The sequence below is a fragment of the Onychomys torridus genome, chromosome 2 (assembly GCF_903995425.1).
Source record: "Onychomys torridus chromosome 2, mOncTor1.1, whole genome shotgun sequence".
NCBI classification, from domain to species: domain Eukaryota; kingdom Metazoa; phylum Chordata; class Mammalia; order Rodentia; family Cricetidae; genus Onychomys; species Onychomys torridus.
In genome coordinates, this window is record NC_050444.1 from 56071442 (window position 1) to 56082101 (window position 10660).

Sequence of the window (10660 nt, forward strand, 5' to 3'; positions counted from 1 at the left end):
TGACAAAAATTAGGATTGGTATGCATCTTAGTTAGGGTTTCTATTGCTGTGAAGATGCACCTAACCACAGCAACTTTTATAAAGGAAACGTTTAAGTGGGGCTGGATTGCAGTTCAGATGTTTAGTCTATTATTGTCATGGCAGGAAGCCTGGTGGCATGCAGGCAGACTTGGTGCTGGAGAAAGAGCTGAGAATTCTACATCTGGATCTGCAGGCAACAGGAAGTAAATTGTTACACTGGGCTTAAACTTCTGAAACCTCAAAGCCCAGGCCCCAGTGACACATTTCCTCCAACAAGGCCACACCTCCTCCAACAAGGCCACACCTCCTCCAACAAGGCCACACCTCCTTCAACAAGGCCACACCTCCTAATAGTGCTGCTTCCCTATGGACAGTTTTATTCAAACCACCACAGTATGTTTTTAAATCTGGTTTCAAATTTGATTTTATCTGGTAAGTGCCATGTAAGAACTTGTTGTTACTGGAATTTTTTAAAAGATACAGACACAGTAATGCTTTGGGATTCACTGTTTAAATTCCTGTGGCATGGGATGAAAAGTCACATGTTACAAAGAGCAATGAGGTGTGGACTGGCTTCTGGAACATTTGTAGATCCAGTCTCAGTAGACTTAACAGTAAGTGGGTAGGTAATAGATTCTGTCAGGGCTACATGTTTGTAACAAAAGGACACGTTTTTATTTTTATTTTTATTTTTCCTCACAAAGGTTTTAAAATCCAAGAGCTTCTAAAATGGTCAGCATTAAACTTAACCATTGGCAAGGCATCTCTGGGAGTGTTTAAAATGAACTAAACCACTATAAAATATTATGGCTCTTGAGAATATTGTGCAGGACATCACACTGAGAAATTTAAAAATGATCTTAAGAAATAGAGGCCCTTGTTTCATGGTTAAATGAAGTAATCAAATTTTTTTCTTTTACTGACATTGGGAAGAAAAAAAATGTGCCTTTAAATAGAACATGTAAAAATATATATTGCATTGTGACAGGCCAATTGTTGAGTGTTTCACCTTCAATTTTAGTACCTCTTTTCCTCAAGATACTAATCTTCTGAAGCAGAAGTCCCATATATCCTAAATTCAAGGAAATGTTAATAACCTCATAAATAAACAGCTCCAAAGGGAACCCAAATGGACCTTTAAAATAACTCTGAAAGATATTAAAATTGTATCCACAAGAGTAACCGTATTGTGTTACTTGTATAAGAAATTTCACTCTAGCACAGTAAAAGGCATAACTATTCCCTAGAGTAGTGAACTTCCACACTCCCACACAAAGCTTTCTTTGTGTTGGTTTTCTTGTAACAATGAGGACTGAAGCAGTGTTGGGAATGGGGCCTGTAGCCTTGGGATTGCTAGGCAAGAACTCTACCTGTGTTAACGTTCCCAGCCTTGAAACTCACACACTATCTAAGTGAAGCTATGTAGAGGGTAGATTATTAGCCAGAAAATCCAGAAGAGTTGTCCCTGCTCTGGCCTGTGGACATCAAATTAACAGTCATTTTAACATCGTCTCCTAGTTTATAGCACTGCCTCTCATTACCCAGTTCACTATGCTCACCCTACCTTCCCCTGCCACAGCTCTATGAGGCAAGGATGAGAACCCCAGTGTCCTCTATCTGCTCCACCCCATCCATTCTATCTGTGGAGGTTAATTTTAATCTTCAGTTTGACACAGCTTAGAGTTACCTGAGATGAAATCCTGGATTGAAAAATTCTCTAGATCAGATTATTCTGTGGAAATGTCTGTGGGGGTTGTCATTTTCTTTTTAAATAAAATGATTCTTCACAATTAACTTTATTTTTTATTCAAAATAGATTTTCTTTTCATTTAATATATCCTGATTATGGTTTCCAATCTCTCTACTCTTCCCAGTAACTCCCCACCTCCTCTCCCATCTTGATCCATCTGCTTACTGTCTCCCATTTGAAAACAAACCTGGTGCAAGGGAATCCCCCAGGAATCTGTAAAAATGACCCTAGCTAAGACTCCTAGCAATAGTGGATACATAGTATGAACTGGCCGTTTCCTTGACCAGGCAAGACTTTAAATGGAGCAAATGTGAAACCAACCCAGTCACATAACCTTCAACCTACAGTCTGTCCTGTCTTTGGGATGTGCTGGGGAAAGGGTTGCCTAGAGATTGGGGGAGTGGCCAACCAATGACTGGTCTAGCCTAAAATCCATGCCAGGAGAGTAAGCCCACCCCTGACACAGTCTGGTGTACCAGGACCAACAGGCTGAATGACCCAGAGACCTAGGATAAAACCAAACATGACTAGAGAAAAAATTTCATTGTAAAGATGCCTAACGACATTCTACTATACTCATAGATTGGTGCTTAACCCATTTGTCATCAGAGAGGCTTCATCCAGTAACTGATGGAAACAAATGCAGAGAACCACAGCCAAACATTAGGCAGAACTCAGGGAATCCTGCAGAAGAGGAGGACAAAGGATTGTAGCAGCCAGAAGGGTCAAGAACACCACAAGAAAACCCACAGAATCAACTAACCTGGGCTCATAGGGCTCACAGACTGAATCAACAACCAGGAATCCCGCATGGGACTGACCTAGGCCCTGTGCACATGTTACAGTTGTGTAGCTTGGTCCTCTTGTGGGACTCCTAACCGTGGGAACAAGGTCTGTCTCTGACTCTTACTGCCCTTTTGGGACTCTACTCCTCATACTAGATTGCCTTGCCCATTCTTAATACATGGAGAGGTGCTTATTCTTACTGCAACTTGACATGCCATGTTTTGTTGATTCTCATGGGAGACCTGCCCTTTCCTGAACAGAAACAGAGGAGGAGTAGATTGGGGGTGGGAGATGGGAACAGAGGAGGGTTGGGGGCAGGACTGAGAGGAGAGGACAAAGGGGAAACTGTGGCCAGGATGTAAAATGAATAAATAAAATTTAAAAAAGAAAACAAATAGTCTTCTAAGGGATAATAAAATAAAATATAATAAGATAAATATAGTGATTTGAATAAGAATGACCCCCATAGACTCATATAGCTGAATGTTTAGTTAGCAGGAAGTGGCACTATTTGAAAGGATTAGAGGGATTAGGCAGTGTGGCCTTGTTGGAGGAGGTGTGTACTGGGGGTGGACCTTGGGGTTTGCCCCCAGTTAAATGCACCTTCTCTCATAAGAGTTGCCTTGGTCATGGTGTTTCTTCACAGCAACAGAACACTGACTAAGACATTACAACAAAAACAAACACATTAGAATAGGATAAAACAAACAAGCAGAAGAAAAAGAACCAAGAAAAGGCACAAGAAACAGATACAGACACAGAGACCTACTCATTCACACACTCTGGAAGCCCATAAAAACACAAAGCTGGAAGTCATGTACTATACATGGAAATGACTTGTAAGGGACAGAGAGAGAGAGAGAGAGAGAGAGAGAGATATGTTAAAAATATTTATAAAAATACTGAAAAAAGAGAAGTCCCTGGCACAACAGTATGAGATAAGAAACCTCTATTGAGTTCATTTTCTATTGACCATCTACTGCTGGGTGTGCGGCCTACCCTTAAGAGAAGTTTGGCTCCCCAGGACACTCCCTTGGGGGAAAGTAAATTTTCATGTGCAAATGGTTATTATTTCGGAGAGAGCTTCTTGCTTAGAGATGGGGCCTTGTGTCCACTTCTCCTTTTAGCTCTAGGACCCTGTCTGGTGCAGATCCAGGCAGCCCCCTGTTCAAGCTGATTGGGTCTCTGTTAGCTGGCATGTGTTTTTGACCTGTTGTGTTTAGAAGGCCATGTTCCCTCAGTGTCCTCCATCACCTCTGGCTCTCACACTCCTTCTGTCTCCTCGGGATTCTCTGAGCCCTGTGGGAAGGGATTTGATAGAGTCATCCTGTTTAGGACTGAGTGTTTCAAGGTCTCTTGATTTCTAGATATTGTTTGGCTAAGGGTCTCTGTATATGTTCACATATACTGTAGGAAGGAGCTTCTCTGACCATGGCTGAGCAAGGCTCTGATATGAGTATAGCAGAATGTCATTAGGAGTCACTTTAACTCAAGGTCCCTGGCCTATCTAGCCTCGGGTTCTTTACACGAGCAGTATCAGATATGGGTTCTGTTTTGTGGAGTAGGCCTTAGGTCAGATATTCCTCGGCTACTCCCATAAGCTTTGTGCCACTGCACTAGTGTGTCTTTCAGGCAGGACACCATTGTAGATTGAAGGCTCTGTAGCTGGTTGGTGTTTACATTTATCCTTTGGTAGTGTGCAGAGTACTTTCCAGTACCATGAACACTAGCCAGTAGGGGTGAAGGTGCTAGGTAGGCACCAGCTTGACTTCTCCATGTTCAAAAATTATGTAGCTTTGTCTTTAGCAGCAGGGCCTTGCCATAAGTTTGTGGAAAGCAACTATATATAGCCTTGGCAACAGTCTGGGTTGTTTGGGGATTCCCACTGGACTCCTTTGGACAACAACTAAATCAGATTTAGCACATTACTGGTATTAGAAGCTTCATTTGGTGACAAAAGATGTCCATTTGAGGTTCTGTTTCCCAGTATTTGGAATTTCATTTACATTGCCTTCTTATATGTCTGTATTTTAGGAAAACTTCTACTGCATTAGGTTCCCACACTACCCCTCAGATGGTTTCTAGTGTCAGCTGTCTCTCCCCATATTTTCTCTCATTCACCCTCCCTCCATAATTCTCCTTATTCAATCCCCTCATAACTATCTATTCTATTTCCCTTTCCTAGGGAGATCTAACTGTCCCCACTGGTCTCTTACTCTATACCCAACCTCTGTGATTTTATTGATTATATCTTGGTTATCATTGCCTTAACAGCTAATATTCACATATTAGTGAATACATACCATATTTGTCTTTCTGGGTCTGGGTTACCTCACTGAGGATGTTTTTTTTTTCTTCTCCCATCAATTTACCTGAGAATTTCGTGATTTTACTTTTTAAATGACTAATATTCCATTGTGAAAATGTACCACATTTTCTTTATCCACTCATCTGTTGAGGAACATCTATAAATTGTTTCCAATTTCTGACTATTATGAATAAATGAACAATGAACACAATTGAGCAAGTGTCTCTGTGGGAGGATGAAGCATCTTTTGGGCATATACCCAAAAGTGGTATAGCTGGATCTTGAGGCAGATCAATTCCCATCTTCCTGAGGAATCGCCACACTGATTTTCATGGTAGCTGTACAAATTTGCAGTCCCACCAACAATGGACGAGTGTTCCTCTTACTTTACTTTCTCTCAAGCATGTGCTATCATTTGTTTAGAAACGCTACATGCACAAAACAAAGAAAAAATACTAAAAGCTACAAGGGGAAAAGACCAAGTAACATATAAAGGCAGACATATTAGAATTGCACCTGACCTCTCAATGGAGACTCTAAAAGCCAGAAGGGCCCAGACAGATGTTCTACAATGCCAGCCCAGATTACTATATCCAGCAAAATTATCAATCACAACAGATTGAAAAAAAAAAAGACATCCCATAATAAAACCAAATTTAAGCAATAACTGTCTACAAATCTAGCCCTACAGAAGGTACTAAAGGAAAACTTCAACATGAAGAGGTTAACTGTACCCAAGAAATAAATAAATAATCCCAGTTCACAAATCAAAAGAGGGAGAAAATATAACACACCCCACAACAAAATAGCAGCAATCAACAAACACCACTCATTGATAACTCCCCACATCCATGGTGTCAATTCCTCAATAAAAAGACACAGAATAACAGAATGGATGAGAAAACAGGACCTATCCATCCTTCTGCTTCAAAGTGAAAAGATGGAAAAAGATATTCTAAGCAAATGGGCTTAAGAAGCATACTGGTACAGCTGTTTTAATATCTGACAAAATAGACTTCAAGCAAACACTAATCAGAAGAGGTAGGTAGGGGTTGTCTTATTAGTGAATGCATGAAGGCTCAGCCCACTGTGGGCGTGGGCACCCCTAGGCTGGTTGTCCTAGGCTATATAAGATTAGCTAAATCATCAAGCCAACAAGTAACATTTCTCTGTGGTTTCTGCTTCAAGCTCCTGCTTGAGTTCTTGCCCTGACTTCCCTCAGTGATTAAACTATGTCCTAGAAGTATAAACCAAACAAAACCTTTCCTTCCATAAGTTGCTTTTTATCCAATTGTGTTTTTATCACAGCGACAGAAGAGAAAGCTAGAACCATAGCCACCTGTCTTGGCTTTACCTTCTTTCCCCGAACTGACCTTGCTTGGATTTTCTTGACATTGCTGTAGGCAGGAAAACTGTTCTTCATCCTGTTGCACTCCATCTGCCCTACATAACTCCATGCTCTGAAAAGGAATGAAATTTGAACTTCCCTGTTATAAAAACAAGACAACCAAGTCATAATAAAAGATTGCCATAAGACATAAAAAGAAATGGGTAAGGAAGAAATTACAAAGGGAAGAGTAACAAAATAGAAAGATTGGATGTCAAAGCTGGACAGATAGAAGGAAAGAAAGAGAACCAGGGAAATCATCAAATGTTTTGGTTCAGCAGGCATAGTTAGAAATGGCGTCAGAAGAAGGATGGCCTGCTGGCACAGGTCTATAATCTTAGATACTTGAGAGGCTAAATCAGGCAGATCATATTTTCAAAGCTTTCCCGGGTTCCAAAGCAAGCTCAAGGCTAGCTTGGGTAACTTAGCATGACCCCATCTCTAAGTAAAAAGGCTGGGGATGTGTCTGGCAGAACACTGGCATAGAGTGTCCGGGTTCTGGGTTCAACCTCCAGCACTGCCAAAGACTTAAGAGGAAATATTCATTGGGCAGTTTGCCATGACGGAACTGTTGGAACAGGGACCTGCACTTTTAGGCCAAACTCCAGAGCCACATCAGGCCATATCTCCCTGACACTCTTCCTGGGATGGACAGGTAAGAGTTTTTGACTTTGCGCCTCCATGCTCCCTGTCACATATGATATGTTGAAGTGAATCAAGTGATGTTGAACTTCTTGCCCTTCAAAAGGTTATAAAATGTCTGTTCTCTCCTTCGTTGGAGTCACTGATCTCGGGAAAATTTCCTCAGGGAGGTGATGGGAAAACTGGTCACTGCCAAGGCTCCTCTGTCCTTCTCTACCGTCTCTCTCAGGACTCCCCATTCTCTCTCCTCTTTCCTCTCTCTCCCTCCTCTTTCTCTGTTTTGTTTGGCGCCGTTAACCTTGTGTGCCCCAGTTTCTGATAACGGCTCTACACTGGGGTTTTCTGGCAGGAACTGTAGAAAGTGCCCTGGAGTTCTTGAACACAGCCGGCATCGTATATTCTTGCCCAGTGCCCCGTGGAGGAGCTCCCCTGCTCCCTGGCCAAGACTTCCTCTCCAAAGACTTTATGAAGGCAACAGAATTTGCAAGGTTTTAAGTGACAAGCAGTCACAAAAGATGTTCTTTCTATTGCAATAAGAAATACTGAAAAACCATTGAAAAGTAAATAGTATTCCAGAGAAAAGTGGCCATCTTTTGTGACAGAAATAAGTACGACATTACGAACAGTTTCGATAAAACGCACATCGTACTCTCAAATTCTTCTCTTTATAGGGCTGTGGAAGCTCCATTTTTCTAAGACTGAAAAAGTGCCCTCCCTGTGGTGATTCAGCCTCACTCGGTAACATATGCCAGGACTGATACAGAGTTACATAACTTGTACAGATACTGAGTTTTCCTTCCGGGTTTATGATCCCAGCTTTCAGTTCCTTCCCTCTGGGTCCACAGTAAGAGCAAGCGCTCCTGTTTGCCTTGGCTGCTGAGGAATGGGGGCTACCCAAGCTCTCTGTCAGGTCTGCTCTGCTCTCACTCCTGCCAACCCCAACTCAACAGCTTCCCTGCATTCAGCTACCTGACACTAGAGGTGCCGCCACCCTGCTTTTCAACGTGTGGCCTCCCAGCTGAAAGCCTACATAGTCTTAATTTCTGAATTTAAAAGTTCCCTTGAAGTCTGCAGTTCCTTTGTAGAGTTTCTTCCAATTGTATTCCCTGGCACCAGCACAGCACAAACCTCCTATGGCTGCAGGCTATGTATTAACAATACATAGTACCCAGTCTAGAAAAATCTACTATCTTTTGATAATCTCAGAGCCATTTATCAGAGCTGTTAAACGTTTCCCACGTGTGTGCAACTAGAGGGACACATAGAACTGGCTGTCTTCAGATAGGCTGATAGAAAAAGGTGGACTTTCTGAGGAAGGGTCCTTCGGGAACAGATGTGAGTAGAAATTTACAAGATTTACCTTGAAAATGCTCTGGCACTTTGAAATTCAGTGAAAAAATTTTGTCTCTAAATTACACTTTTAAAAACTGTCAATAGGCCCAGTGGTGGTGGCGCAAGCCTTTAATCCCAGCTCTCAAGAGGCAGAGACAGGCAGATCTCTGTGAGTTCAAGGCCAGCCTGGTCTACAGAGTGAGATCCAGGACAGGCACCAAAACTACACAGAGAAACCCTGTCTCGAAAAACAAAACAAAACAAAAAAACAAACAAAACTGTCAATATTGAGATATAATGCCCTAAAATGAACTGAACCCATCTGAAGTATATATCTTGAGTAAATTTTGCATGTATGTGCACAACTATAAAAACACTACCAATTGTCAGTGTAGAAAGCTTGTTTTGCCCCAGAAACTCTTCCTGTCTCTTTTTCTTCTCCATGCCCAAGGCAGCCATGGATTTGTTTCTTTTATGAGCAGATAAATTTTTTATTGTTTTAGATTTTATAAAAATGGAATCATGTAATTGTATTCAGGGTATTATTTTCATATTAATTTATGTTATTTGAATTTGTAGTAGTTTATTCCTTTATACAGGATAGTATTCCATTGAATCAATAATAATTCAAGGCATTGTTCCTTTCACCATTAGTGAGTATTATAGAGATAATTCCAATTTTCTTTTATAAACAAAGTTCTTAAGAGCCATTCTGCACAGGTTTTTCTATTGAGTATTTGCTCTGGGCAAATATTTGTTGAACTCCTAGCAGTGGGAGCAGGGACTGTCACTAACATTTTGGCTGACTTTTAGGAACCTATTTCTCATACTGGGTTGCCTTGCCCAGTCTTAATACAAGGGGAGGACCTTAGTCCTGTGTCAACTTGAGATGCCATGCTTTGTTGATACCCATGGGAGGCCTGCCCCTTTCTCAACAGAAATAGAGGAGCAGTGGATGGGAGGTGGGATGATAGGGAGGTAGGGGAGGGAATGAGAGGTGAGAAGGGAGGGAAAACTGGGGTCTGAATGCAAAATAAATGAATAATTTAATTTAAAAAGATCAGGCTGTAGGTAAGCATGTAGGGCGTTCCTTGATTAGTGATTGATGTGGGAGGTCCAAGCCCATTGTGTGTGTAGCCATTCTAGGATGGAGGTCCTGGGTTATGTAAGAGAGCAAGCCATGAGGGGCAAGCCAGTAAGCAGCACTCCTCTATGGCCTCTGCATCAGCTCCTGCCTCCAGGTTCCTGTCCAGCTTAAGTTCCTGCCATGACTTCCTTCAATGATGAACAGTGATGTGGAAGCAAAAGCCAGATAAACCCTTTCCTCCCCAACTTGTTTTTGATCATGGTGTTTCATTAGAGTAATGATAACTCTAACTAAGACACCTTATTAACAGCTTCTATGCTTTTAAATCTCTGCCATCAGTATACGAGAACTCCAATCGCTTCCATATATACATTATAAGAGGAAGAGTCATCATGGGAAGTCTTCAGCAGAGTTGCAGTTTGGATCCTGACATTTGTCATCCTTCCACAAGCTTCTTGGCCATTTGCGTAGTCATGTGAAATGTCTGTTCAAGTATGCTGTCGACTTTTGTCCTCTTTCCTGAGACTGTAGTGCAGGTGTCACACTGGGGATGCAGCTGTGGGCACCCCCAGTTAGCTGTTCTCTGCATTCTGACCAGTTGTGGCTTTTAGCAATGTTGCCATCCACTGAACAAAGAAGCTCCTTTGATGAGGAGTCAGAGCTGCACTTATCTGCAGATAGGTTGAGATTTATGCTGCAGTTTCAGAAATTAGAATGCAGGTGGGAATTATAATGGTTTAGGGAAATGTCGGTTACAGGTTCTTCTCTAGGGTCCATTACCCTACCAGGCACGGGTTTGCAGTACCAGGTGGTGAATTCCCTCCTATTGAAAAGACCTTGAGTACAATAAGATGGCTCTTGATTACCCAAGAAATGAGTGTCACTATTGTATCCTTGGGGTTAGCTTGCCATGCTGGCCATTTTTGTGATTCATAGGTTTTACAGCTAGTAGTACTGTTAATTGCTTTTCTTCCTTGGCAGCTTGCATTGTATTTTCAGATACTATACGAGCTTGTCCTCAGAAAGGAGCCTTCTAGGCCAGTTCCAGCTAGAATCTTCTAAATCTTTTGTGTGAAGTGTGTGCTGCCTTCATGGTGATCTCAGCTTTAAGTTCCTGGAAAACAATCAAGGGCAGTGGTATTAGTGTACATCCATCCGGAAGATGCTTAAACCCCCTGACCAAAAACTTGACGTAATGTTTCCCATGCCTGATATGGAGTTTTGTTAGATAGTCTATGGCTCTTAAGGGAGCATTATCACCCTACATGGCATAAATCATTTAAATAAATTATTTATATATGTATATTCACTTATATGTATTATTTTTGTGTTTTTAAGTAAACATAA